Source organism: Bombina bombina, chromosome 5, assembly GCF_027579735.1.
Source record: "Bombina bombina isolate aBomBom1 chromosome 5, aBomBom1.pri, whole genome shotgun sequence".
Classification (NCBI taxonomy): Eukaryota; Metazoa; Chordata; class Amphibia; order Anura; family Bombinatoridae; genus Bombina; species Bombina bombina.
The window spans coordinates 104631346-104643946 of NC_069503.1; the positions used below are offsets into that span (position 1 = coordinate 104631346).

The following is a 12601-nucleotide window of genomic DNA, read 5'->3' on the forward strand; positions in this document are numbered from 1 at the left end:
ACCTCCACCGCGGACCCATCTTCTTCCGAAGACGACTTCCCGACGAATGACCGTTCCTTTAAGGGACGTCATCCAAGATGGCGTCCCTCGAATTCCGATTGGCTGATAGGATTCTATCAGCCAATCGGAATTAAGGTAGGAAAATTCTGATTGGCTGATAGAATCAGCCAATCAGAATCAAGTTCAATCCGATTGGCCGATCCGATCAGCCAATCAGATTGAGCTCGCATTCTATTGGCTGATCGGAACAGCCAATAGAATGCAAGCTCAATCTGATTGGCTGATCGGATCAGCCAATCGGATTGAACTTGATTCTGATTGGTTGATTCCATCAGCCAATCAGAATTTTCCTACCTTAATTCCGATTGGCTGATAGAATCCTATCAGCCAATCGGAATTCGAGGGACATCATCTTGGATGACGTCCCTTAAAGGAGCCTTCATTCGTCGGTAGTCCGTCGGGCCAGCAGGATGTTCCGCGTCGGAGGTCTGCAAGATGGATCCGGAAGAAAGAAGATTGAAGATGCCGTTGATAGAAGACTTCAGCCGGATCATGGACCTCTTCAGCTCCCGCTTGGATGATGACTTCAGCCGGATCATGGACCTCTTCAGCTCTCGCTTGGATGATGGATCAGGGCTTGGATCAGGACATCGGAGGAGCTCTTCTGGGTCGATCGCTGAACCTGTTATGGTGAAGATAAGGTAGGAAGATCTTCAGGGGCTTAGTGTTAGGTTTATTTAAGAGGGGTTTTGGTTAGATTAGGGGTATGTGGGTGGTGGGTTGTAATGTTGGGGGGGGTATTGTATGTGTTTTTTTACAGGCAAAAGAGCTGAATTCTTTGGGGCATGCCCCGCAAAGGGCCCTGTTCAGGGCTGGTAAGGTAAAAGAGCTTTGAACTTTAGTAATTTAGAATAGGGTAGGGCATTTTTTTATTTTGGGGGTCTTTGTTATTTTATTAGGGGGCTTAGAGTAGGTGTAATTAGTTTAAAATTGTTGTAATATTTTTCTGATGTTTGTAAATATTTTTTTATTTTTTGTAACTTAGTTCTTTTTTATTTTTTGTACTTTAGTTAGTTTATTTCATTGTAGTTATTTGTAGATATTGTATTTAATTAATTTATTGATAGTGTAGTGTTAGGTTTAATTGTAGGTAATTGTAGGTATTGTATTTAATTAATTTATTGATAGTGTAGTGTTAGGTTTAATTGTAGGTAATTGTAGGTATTGTATTTAATTAATTTATTGATAGTGTAGTGTTAGGTTTAATTGTAACTTAGGTTAGGATTTATTTTACAGGTAATTTTGTAATTATTTTAACTATTTTAGCTATTAAATAGTTCTTAACTATTTAATAGCTATTGTACCTGGTTAAAATAAATACAAAGTTACCTGTAAAATAAATATAAATCCTAAAATAGCTATAATATAATTATAATTTATATTGTAGCTATATTAGGATTTATTTTACAGGTAAGTATTTAGTTTTAAATAGGATTAATTTATTTAATAAGAGTTAATTAATTTTGTTAGATTTAAATTATATTTAAGTTAGGGGGGTGTTAGTGTTAGGGTTAAACTTAGCTTTAGGGGTTAATACATTTATTAGAATAGCGGTGAGCTCCAGTCGGCAGATTAGGGGTTAATGTTTGAAGTTAGGTGTCGGCGATGTTAGGGAGGGCAGATTAGGGGTTAATAACTTTATTATAATAGCGGTGCAGTCCGGTCGGCAGATTAGGGGTTAATAAGTGTAGGCAGGTGGAGGCGACATTGTGGGGGGCAGATTAGGGGTTAATAAATATAATATAGGGGTCGGCGGTGTTAGGGACAGCAGATTAGGGGTACATAGGGATAATGTAAGTAGCGGCGGTTTACGGAGCGGCAGATTAGGGGTTAATAATAATATGCAGGGGTCAGGGATAGCGGGGGCGGCAGAATAGGGGTTAATAAGTGTAAGGTTAGGGGTGTTTAGACTCGGGGTACATGTTAGAGTGTTAGGTGCAGACGTAGGAAGTGTTTCCCCATAGCAAACAATGGGGCTGCGTTAGGAGCTGAACGCGGCTTTTTTGCAGGTGTTAGTTTTTTTTTCAGCTCAAACAGCCCCATTGTTTCCTATGGGGGAATCGTGCACGAGCACGTTTTTGAGGCTGGCCGCGTCTGTAAGCAACTCTAGTATCGAGAGTTGAAGTTGCGTTAAATATGCTCTACGCTCCTTTTTTGGAGCCTAACGCAGCCATTCTGTGGACTCTCAATACCAGAGTTATTTAAAAGGTGCGGCCAGAAAAAAGCCAGCGTTAGCTACGCGGGTCATTACCGACAAAACTCTAAATCTAGCCGCTAGTTTGCATATATATGCACAAACAGTAATTAATGCCTAAGACTTACAACTTGTCTCATTTGTGTTACCATGCTTATACTGAAATACAGCTCTACATAATATTATGAACTGTGAACCTGCAACAAACCTTGGTTTGCACATATATGCACAAAACAGTAATTAATGCCTAAGACTTGCAACTTGTTTATCACTTGTGCTGCTGTGCTTAAATCTGACATACAACCTTATATAATATTATATACTGTGAACCTGCAACAAACCTTGGTTTGCATCTAAGTGTCAAACTTCTATCTGTTTACTCTGAAGCCTGTACATTGCACTTTGCTATATATTTCTCTCATTGAATCCTGCAGCTACTCCTGTTAACTAATTATAACTTTCAGTGAAGCCAGAATATTGTATACAAATATTGCACTCTCCATTAATTCTTCAATAACTTCTATCAATTAAGAATCACAGAATATCCTCTATCCACGTCCAGGATACTTCCCCCCCGGGTCAGGGGTCGGTGTCTTCAAATCCCTACCACTGTCCCGAGGGTCTGTTTCCTGAGCGCATGTACACCGGATCATGACAACCTCCTAGTCCGGTCATCCCCAAGTTGACCCACCAAAGGGTCAAGCCAGGTCTGCCAGAGTGTCCCACTAGGAGGGAGCCATGTGACAGACCCCTCTGTCAGTACTGGAAGGGTTAACTTTGTTCAGTTTTGAGAAACTATTTTCTAAAGACAGGTTTCCTGGCATCAGCTATTGTTTACTGTAATTAAGTTTAAGTGATAAGCGTTCACATTGTTTAATCACCTCCAGAGTTCAGACTGCCAGGTGTGAAGAAGGACTCCATTGTTTTCTTGTGTTTAATTGTTTATTTGGTTAAGTAATGTAATTATATTGTATCCTGTAAAAGGGCGTCTTCCCTCTATCTAATGTACTATCTTTTTCCAATCCCCCATCTGGTCTCCTAGGGAGTGTCAACCAGGTGGGAGACTTGCATAAATACTGGGCATATAGCACTCAATAAAACACATTCTGTTTTACCCCCAAGATGGAGCTTGGTCTCGTGTTTGGGGGGAATTAACTGGGGTCATGTGTTGCTGATCCCATATTCAGGGCATCTTTCACCTGGCATTAACCCTTGATATCCGGGTTATACCATAACAATATTAACCCCTAAACCGCCGCTCCCGGACCCCGCCGCCACATACATTATACCTATTAACCCCTATTCTGCCACCCCCTATACCGCTGCCACCTACATAAAGTTATTAACCCCTATCCTGCCGATCCCAGACCCCTCCGCAACTAAATAAATTGTTTAACCCCTAAACTGCCACACCCGGAGCCCGCCGCTCCCTAATTAGGGATCTCTAATCCCTAATCTGCCCCCCTACACCGCCACCACTATATTAAATGAATTTACACCTATACCTAAGTGTAACCCTAACACCCCCCCAACTTAAATATTATTTAAATACATCTAAATAAATTTAATATTATTACCTAATTTATTCCTATTTAAAACTAAATACTTACCTATAAAATAAACCTTAAGATAGCTACAATATAACTAATAGTTACATTTGTATCTATCTTAGGGTTTATTTTTATTTTACAGGCAACTTTGTATTTATTTTAACTAGGTACAATAGCTATTAAACAGTTATTAACTATTTAATAGCTACCTAGCTAAAATAAATACAAAATTACCTGTAAAATAAATCCTAACCTAAGTTACAATTACACCTAACACTATACTATAATAAAATAAATTAAATTAATTAAATACAATTACCTACAATTAAATAAAATTAACTAAAATTAACTAAAGTACCTAGACAGGCAAATCCTCAAAATAAATAATGTAAGCACCTTAGCGTGGCTTCCACCTTCCCAGCGACCTAGCATAATTAAGAATTATCATCTTTTAGCAGAAACATTTAACACTTGGGACTCAACTGTAGCAACCTCCACTCACATTTCCTCAAGACACTCCCCCTTAACACCAATCCTTGAAAACCCCGAAATTCCATATCACAAAATAGGATTCTTTAGATCCGCACCATATAAACTCAAAGGGGGTACGGTTCACGGGGTAGTTGAGAACGGGAAGATAATCCCACATGATACGCTTAGGAACGCTCACCCCAAGGTCTTCTCTTCTTGGCTGCATTACAACCAGCTAATACATTTTATATCCGGCCACAGACAAAAACAGGACCTGGGCAGGACACTTACCCCTTTTGAGAAACTTTTTTCAGGGGAATCCCTACCAAGACACCTAATATCTCTCCTCTACAAATTAGTCTCCTCTCAGAACACAGACACACTGCCGTCCTATGTCACACAATGGAACACCGAATTGGGGATAGATAATGATGAGCAACTATGGTTAAAAGCTTTTAGCTTGACTAAAAAATCGTCTGTATCGTCAACCATTCAGGAGCTTCACATCAAGCTCTTGAGTAGATGGTACCTGACCCCAGTCAGACTTCATAAGTTATTCCCAACAGCTAGCCACATGTGTTGGAGAGGGTGCGGAGGCAACGGCTCCTTGCTCCACATATGGTGGTCTTGCCCAATTATAACGCCCTTCTGGTCAGAAGTCTTCGATAAAATGGCTGAAATCCTCAATATCCCTCTTCTAAAAACACCCGAGGCTCTATTATTTGTAGAGCTCCCCAGAACGCAAAGCCGAACACACCTCGCCTTGCTGCTAATTATGCTCACTAGTGCGAAGAAACTGATTCCTAAAAAATGGAAGAAACAAAACCCTCCTACACTAGGAGAGTGGCACTCGCAAGTCGAGGAAGTCTTACTGATGGAAAGATACTTTTACCTTAAAAATCATAAGATAGATGAATATGAGCTCCTGCGAGCGCTGTGGCAGGGCACTATATAATCAAGTATTCCACTGTCTGCGCTTGCTAACCACAAAAGAAAAAGAAAAATCTGACTAGTACTAATTTTTTTTTTTTCTTCTCTCTACTCCCCCTCCCCTCCCTCCCTCCCCACCATGGCCCCTCCCTTACTACTCCTCTCTATCCTCTCTCTTTCTCTATCCAAACCCATTATACCTTTAAACGATCAACCTATGACTATAAGGTAAAATAGAAAAGTTTTTATCTGATTTCTCTTGCTCCTGCTGAGTGTCACGGAGCATGAGGTTTGCATTATTTTGAAGTGTACGATCTTTATGCACATTGAAGCAAATTGTATAGCTTCCTTTTTGGTTTGTCTTTGTTTTATACAATGTGCCAATTTGTTATTATACCCGATTATGTTATTGTAATCTTTACACTTCAATAAAGCTTGTTTAAAAAAAAAAAAAAAAAAAATATTAACTAAAGTACAAGAACAAACAAACACTAAATTACAGAAAATAAAAAAAATTACAAGAATTTTAAACTAATTACACCTAATCTAAGCCCCCTAATAAAATAAAAAAGCCCCCCAAAATAATAAAATTCCCTACCCTAAACTAAATTACAAATAGCCCTTAAAAGGGCCTTTTGCGGGGCATTGCCCCAAAGTAATCAGCTCTTTTACCTGAAAAAAAAGAAATACACCCCCCCAACATTAAAACCCACCACCCACACACCCAACCCTAATCTAAAACCCACCCAAACTCCCCTTAAAAAAACCTAACACTACCCCCTTGAAGATCACCCTACCTTGAGCCGTCTTCACCCAGCCGGGCAGAATTCTTCAACTGATTCGGCCAAAAGTCTTCATCGAATCCAGGCAGAAGAGGTCCACCAAGCGGCAGAAGTCTTCATCCAAGCGGCATCTTCTGTCTTCATCCATCCGGAGCGGAGCGGGTCCATCTTCAATCCAGGCGACATGGAGCCATCCTCTTCAAACGACGTCCTAACACTGAATGAAGGTTCCTTTAAATGATGTCATCCAAAATGGCGTCCCTTGAATTCTGATTGGCTGATAGGATTCTATCAGCCAATCAGAATTAAGGTAGGAAAAATCTGATTGGCTGATGCAATCAGCAAATTGGATTGAAGTTCAATCCGATTGGCTGATCCAATCAGCCAATAGGATTGACCTTGCATTCTATTGGCTGTTCCGATCAGCCAATAGAATGCGAGGTCAATCATATTGGCTGATTGGATAGGGGTTAATATGTATAATGTAGGTGGCGGCGGGGTCCGTGAGTGGTGGTTTGGGGGTTAAACAATTTATTTCGTTGCGGCGGGGTCCAGGAGCGGTGGTTTAGGGGTTAAACAATTTATTTAGTTGCGGTGGGGTCCGGGAGTGGAGGTTTAGGGTTTAATAAGTATAATGTAGGTAGCGACGGTGTAAGGGGGGCAGATTAGGGGTGTTTAGACTCGGGGTACATGTTAGGGTGTTAGGTGCAGACATTTCCCATAGTAATCAATAGGATATCGGGCAACAGCGAACATAAGCTTTCGCTACTGTCAGACTCCCATTGATTCCTATGGGATCCGCCGCCTCCAGGGCGGCGGATTGAAAACCAGGTACGCTGGGCCGGAATAGTGGCGAGCGTACCTGGTTGTTCTTTGATAACTTACAAAAGTATCCAAATAAAAATTCCAAGAAGGAAAGTCGCCAGTAAACAAAATAGTAAAAAACAAAATCTTTATTTCAATGATTTAAAAGTGATGGGACATCATTCCCCTTTAACTAACTAAGACTGACATGTTAGTCTTAGTTAGCCGTATTCATAGTCCTTAAAAACAAAGTGTGTGCACAGATTTAAAAAGCCCTCACTGGGCCCTGATTGGTCACAGGAAATTACCTGCTTTTCGCATTTAAAGGTACAGGGGATCAATCATACGTTCAATACATAGTAAATTTGATTCATTACTATATACAAAATAATTAACCAACTTATAGATCTATAAGTTGGTTAATTATTTTGTATATAGTAATACTATTTAAGCTGTAGATTATGGCATTCAAACGGTTCTTGTTTAGATTTTGTATAATGAATCAAATTTACTATGTATTGAACGTATGATTGATCCCCTGTACCTTTAAATGTGAAAAGCAGGTAATTTCCTGTGACCAATCAGGGCCCAGTGAGGGCTTTTTAAATCTGTGCACACACTTTGTTTTTAAGGACTATGAATACGGCTCACGCCGAAACATGTCAGTCTTAGTTAGTTAAAGGGGAATGATGTCCCATCACTTTTAAATAATTGAAATAAAGATTTTGTTTTTTACTATTTTGTTTACTGGCGACTTTCCTTCTTTGAATTTTTATTTGGATATATTATTGCCAGAAAAGCCAGTAAAACACCCTGCAGTATCGTTTGTGTGCAGCAGCTTTTATGTAATTTTCCACCTTTGAAGGAGCGCAACCGAAGGATATCTTTTCAACTCCAAGTCACACTATTCTCCTCCTGCTTTCATACCTGTATTGGATCCTATACTCAACCGGAGTTGAGTTCCGTGAGAACCCCTAAGCAGCCGGTGTATGCGAAGCAAGGAGGCGTGGTGCAGTCACTAGAAAAGTGACGTCATCGGCACTACGCGAACAAGGATAGTCGCTCAGCCGCGCATTGTGGACAGACCGGAGTCTGGGAGCAGAACTATCACACACTTGACAACGGGTAAGAAGCTATTTATTTACTCACTTGCTCAACCACTTAGTGTGGACAGACCGGTTTCTGGGAGCGTTAAAGCCTCAAGCAGGAAATTGGTGAGAAGCCTTTTACTACTACTATTGCTGCTGTTTTACTGCTTGTATAGTGGCATGCTCAGCGCTTAAGGGGTTCTGAAGAAATTGGAGAGGCAAAAGTGTGTAAAGAGACTGCTTGAGTACTATCATATTAGAAAGGAACATTTACATATACAGACCTATTAAAAACCGCAGATATCCATAAATGGGGCGCTACTTATACAGACTCAAAGGTGTAAGAATTGCAACTACCTTATGTTTTTGACAGGTTGCTTAATACTTATTATTATTATTGTTGGACAGTCTGCTGGATTATACTAATATTGAGATTATACACAGACGAGTAAATACTATAGTGTCTGAGTGAACTCTTTTTGTCTTTTTCTATAACTTACAAAAGTAGTCAGATTGTGCCGAACTTGCGTTTGGAACATCTGGAGTGACGTAAGCATCAATCTGTGTTGGACTGAGTCCGGCGGATCGTATGTTACGTCACTAGATTCTACTTTTGCAGGTCTGTAGGGCTTGATAACTATGGCGAATCAGCCTTGCCACAAATACGCTGCAGAATTCCAGCGTATTTGCGGTTGACGGCTTGATAAATAGAGGCCTCTGTGTGTGATTGTGTGTCTCTCTCTCTCTCTTTCTCTCTCTCTAACCCTCTGTGTGTGATTGTGTTTCTCTCTCTCTCTCTTTCTCTCTCTAACCCTCTATGTGTGATTGTGTCTCTTTCTTTCTCTTTCTCTTTCTCTCTCTCTAACCCTCTGTGTGTGATTGTGTCTCTCTCTCTTTCTCTAACCCTCTGTGTGTGATTGCGTCTCTCTTTCTCTCTCTCTAACCCTCTGTGTGTGATTGTGTCTCTCTCTTTCTCTCTCTCTAACCCTCTGTGTGTGATTGTGTCTCTCTCTCTCTCTCTCTCTCTCTCTCTAACCCTCTGTGTGTGATTGTGTCTCTCTCTTTCTCTCTCTCTAACCCTCTGTGTATGATTGTGTCTCTTTCTCTCTCTCTAACCCTTTGTGTGTGATTGTGTCTCTTTCTCTTTCTCTCTCTCTCTAACCCTCTGTGTGTGATTGTGTCTCTCTCTCTTTCTCTAACCCTCTGTGTGTGATTGTGTCTCTCTTTCTCTCTCTCTCTAACCCTCTGTGTGTGATTGTATCTCTCTCTTTCTCTCTAACCCTCTGTGTGTAATTGTGTCTCTCTTTCTCTCTATCTAACCCTCTGTGTGTGATTGTGTGTCTCTCTCTCTCTCTCTAACCCTCTGTGTGTGATTGTGTCTTTCTCTCTCTCTAACCCTCTGTGTATGATTGTGTCTCTCTCTCTTTCTCTCTCTCTCTAACCCTCTGTGTGTGATTGTTTCTCTCTCTCTCTCTTTCTCTCTCTCTAACCCTCTGTGTATGATTGTGTCTCTCTTTCTCTCTCTCTAACCCTCTGTGTGTGATTGTGTCTCTCTCTCTTTCTCTCTCTCTAACCCTCTGTGTGTGATTGTGTCTCTCTATCTTTCTCTAACCCTCTGTGTGTGATTGTGTCTCTCTCTCTCTCTCTTTAACCCTCTGTGTGTGATTGTGTCTCTCTATCTTTCTCTAACCCTCTGTGTGTGATTATGTCTCTCTCTTTCTCTCTCTCTAACCCTCTGTGTGTAGTTGTGTCTCTCTCTTTCTCTCTCTCTAACCCTCTGTGTATGATTGTGTTTCTTTCTCTCTCTCTAACCCTTTGTGTGTGATTGTCTCTCTCTCTCTCTTTAACCCTCTGTGTGTGATTGTGTCTCTCTATCTTTCTCTAACCCTCTGTGTGTGATTGTGTCTCTCTCGCTCTTTCTCTCTCTCTAACCCTCTGTGTGTGGTTGTGTCTCTCTCTCTCTTTCTCTCTTTCTAACCCTCTGTGTATGATTGTGTCTCTTTCTCTCTCTCTAACCCTTTGTGTGTGATTGTGTCTCTTTCTCTCTCTCTAATCCTCTGTGTGTGATTGTCTCTCTCTCTCTCTTTCTCTAACCCTCTGTATGTGATTGTGTCTCTCTTTCTCTCTCTCTAACCCTCTGTGTGTGATTGTGTCTCTCTCTCTTTCTCTAACCCTCTGTGTATGATTGTGTCTCTCTTTCTCTCTCTCTCTAACCCTCTGTGTGTAATTGTGTCTCTCTTTCTCTCTCTAACCCTCTGTGTATGATTGTCTCTCTCTCTCTCTCTCTCTCTCTCTCTCTCTCTCTCTAACCCTCTGTGTGTAATTGTGTCTCTCTTTCTCTCTATCTAACCCTCTGTGTGTGATTGTGTCTCTCTCTCTTTCTCTAACCCTCTGTGTGTGATTGTGTCTCTCTTTCTCTCTCTGTAACCCTTTGTGTGTGATTGTGTCTCTCTCTCTTTCTCTCTCTCTCTTTCTCTCTCTCTAACCCTCTGTGTGTGATTGTGTATCTCTTTCTCTCTCTCTAACCCTCTGTGTGTGATTGTGTGTCTCTCTCTCTCTCTTTCTCTAACCCTCTGTGTGTGATTGTGTCTCTCTTTCTCTCTCTGTAACCCTCTGTGTGTGATTGTCTCTCTCTCTCTCTTTCTCTCTCTCTAACCCTCTGTGTGTGATTGTGTCTCTCTATCTTTCTCTAACCCTCTGTGTGTGATTGTGTCTCTCTCTCTCTCTTTCTCTAACCCTCTGTGTATGATTGTGTCTCTCTCTCTCTCTCTCTCTCCCTCTAACCCTCTGTGTGTGATTGTGTCTCTCTCTTTCTCTCTCTCTAACCCTCTGTGTGTGATTGTCTCTCTCTCTCTCTCTCTCTCTCTCTCTAACCCTCTGTGTGTGATTGTGTCTCTCTCTTTCTCTCTCTCTAACCCTCTGTGTATGATTGTGTCTCTTTCTCTCTCTCTAACCCTTTGTGTGTGATTGTGTCTCTTTCTCTTTCTCTCTCTCTCTAACCCTCTGTGTGTGATTGTGTCTCTCTCTCTTTCTCTAACCCTCTGTGTGTGATTGTGTCTCTCTTTCTCTCTCTCTCTAACCCTCTGTGTGTGATTGTATCTCTCTCTTTCTCTCTAACCCTCTGTGTGTAATTGTGTCTCTCTTTCTCTCTATCTAACCCTCTGTGTGTGATTGTGTGTCTCTCTCTCTCTCTAACCCTCTGTGTGTGATTGTGTCTTTCTCTCTCTCTAACCCTCTGTGTATGATTGTGTCTCTCTCTCTTTCTCTCTCTCTCTCTAACCCTCTGTGTGTGATTGTCTCTCTCTCTCTCTCTTTCTCCTTCTCTAACCCTCTGTGTATGATTGTGTCTCTCTTTCTCTCTCTCTAACCCTCTGTGTGTGATTGTGTCTCTCTCTCTTTCTCTCTCTCTAACCCTCTGTGTGTGATTGTGTCTCTCTATCTTTCTCTAACCCTCTGTGTGTGATTGTGTCTCTCTCTCTCTCTTTAACCCTCTGTGTGTGATTGTGTCTCTCTATCTTTCTCTAACCCTCTGTGTGTGATTATGTCTCTCTCTTTCTCTCTCTCTAACCCTCTGTGTGTGGTTGTGTCTCTCTCTTTCTCTCTCTCTAACCCTCTGTGTATGATTGTGTTTCTTTCTCTCTCTCTAACCCTTTGTGTGTGATTGTCTCTCTCTCTCTCTTTAACCCTCTGTGTGTGATTGTGTCTCTCTATCTTTCTCTAACCCTCTGTGTGTGATTGTGTCTCTCTCGCTCTCTCTCTCTCTAACCCTCTGTGTGTGGTTGTGTCTCTCTCTCTCTTTCTCTCTTTCTAACCCTCTGTGTATGATTGTGTCTCTTTCTCTCTCTCTAACCCTTTGTGTGTGATTGTGTCTCTTTCTCTCTCTCTAATCCTCTGTGTGTGATTGTCTCTCTCTCTCTCTTTCTCTAACCCTCTGTATGTGATTGTGTCTCTCTTTCTCTCTCTCTAACCCTCTGTGTGTGATTGTGTCTCTCTCTCTTTCTCTAACCCTCTGTGTATGATTGTGTCTCTCTTTCTCTCTCTCTCTAACCCTCTGTGTGTAATTGTGTCTCTCTTTCTCTCTCTAACCCTCTGTGTATGATTGTGTCTCTCTCTCTCTCTCTAACCCTCTGTGTGTAATTGTGTCTCTCTTTCTAACCCTCTGTGTGTGATTGTCTCTCTCTCTTTCTCTAACCCTCTGTGTGTGATTGTGTCTCTCTCTCTTTCTCTCTCTCTAACCCTCTGCGTGTGATTGTGTCTCTCTTTCTCTCTCTCTAACCCTCTCTGTGTGATTGTGTCTCTCTATCTTTCACTAACCCTCTGTGTGTGATTTTGTCTCTATCTCTTTCTCTAACCCTCTGTGTGTGAATGTCTCTCTCTTTCTCTCTCTCTAACCCTCTGTGTGTGATTGTCTCTCTCTCTCTTTCTCTCTCTCTCTCTAACCCTCTGTGTGATTGTGTCCCTATCTCTCTCTCTAACCCTCTGTGTGTGATTGTGTCTCTCTTTCTCTCTCTCTAACCATCTGTGTGTGATTGTGTCTCTCTTTCTCTAACCCTGTGTGTGTGATTGTGTCTCTCTTTCTCTCTCTCTAACCCTCTGTGTGATTGTGTCTCTCTTTATTTCTCTCTCTCTAACCCTCTGTGTGTGATTGTGTCTCTCTTTCTCTCTAACCCTCTGTGTGTGATTGTCTCTCTCTCTCTCTAACCCTCTGTGTGTGATTGTGTC

The 12601-nt window shown here is 41.4% G+C and overlaps 1 protein-coding gene across 1 annotated transcript in view; it reads right to left on the reverse strand.

The window, feature by feature from the left end:
- Nucleotides 1-12601, reverse strand: part of LOC128661361 (uncharacterized) — a 201328-nt gene that overhangs the window by 104946 nt on the left and 83781 nt on the right. The window lies entirely within an intron of this gene.